Source organism: Cynara cardunculus, assembly GCF_001531365.2.
Source record: "Cynara cardunculus var. scolymus isolate 2C chromosome LG 4, CcrdV1, whole genome shotgun sequence".
Lineage (NCBI taxonomy): Eukaryota > Viridiplantae > Streptophyta > Magnoliopsida > Asterales > Asteraceae > Cynara > Cynara cardunculus.
Genome location: NC_037531.1, coordinates 2,333,452 through 2,334,722, shown reverse-complemented (window position 1 = coordinate 2,334,722; position 1,271 = coordinate 2,333,452).

The window sequence follows — 1,271 nt, the reverse complement described above, 5'->3', positions numbered from 1 at the left end:
TTGGGTCCAGCTTTGTTAGAGGCTTCATCATCTGATACTGACGAATCATTTTCAGAAGATGGCATCATTAAACCTGAAGAGGTTTGAATGGAAAGAAGAACAACCCTTGATACTACCAAGGTAGTTTCAGTGTAAGTCTTTACTGAGTCTGTCGAAGAGACTTCAGTGGTAGGGATTACAACGTCTGATGAAGATATTTTAGCAGGAGTTGTCTTCACTGAGCCTGAAGAAGAGGCTTCAACGGTTTTCTTCACCTTGACTGCAGGAGCAGCCTTTGTGGATGATTTCACTTTAGTTGATTTCTCAACTTTGGTTACTTTCTTGCTCAAAACTGGTGAACTAGCTTTGACGGTAGAAGGACACTTACTTGCAATATGTGTTCTTTTACCATAGTGTTTACACTTCCTAAAACTAGGAGTAGCTTTAGGGCCAGGAAGTATCAAACTAGAAGTGGGACCAACTCCAAGGATTCCCTTCTCATTGGTTCTTAGAGGAACATTTGAGGGAATGGATTCCTTAGGTGAAAGTTCACCTTGAGCTGTGACTTGGATTTCTGATGCGATTCAGATTACCTAGTCCCTGAAGAAAAAGAAGAAGTTTTATAAGTTGTAGGAATAGATTTAGATCTATTAGACTTGTTAGGCTTCTTAGAAAGGAATGCTGTGACAGTGGATTTACCTTTGTCTTTGCACCCAGAACTTAAAGGAGTTCCTTCAAGATGACTCTCAGTAAAGGAAGAGAACTGAGAGGAAGAAGTGTTAGGAATAGAAGAGACAAAGGTACCAAATTTAAGCATGGATCTATCTTTAACACATTCTTCCTGATCATAGGAGAATCCTAGACCAGTCGAATTCTTGGCCGGGATCTAAGCATTAATGATCTCAGAAGCCTTGAGGGAAGCTTTGCACCACCTTTCAATGGTAGCTTTCTTAGCCTTGAGTTCAGCGATTGCTCGCTCACGCTCAGCAACAGCTTTCTCACGTTCAACAATGATGGCTTGGTTTACAATAACCTGATCTTTAAGATTTTCCTCAACAGAGGTCARTTCTTTGATCTTAGAATGACAAATCTTCAATTGCTCTTGAAGATCAACATTAAGCATCTCAGCTTTTGATTTGCCATTGAGGGCATTGTAAAGGTCAACCGTCAGCATATCCAGTGCAGAAAGACTAGAAGAAGGTTCATTCATGATACATACCTGAGTAAAAGAAGATGGCTCATAGGAGGTAGATGCTTTAGAAGATCCTTTATCAGCATCAATGGCCATCAAG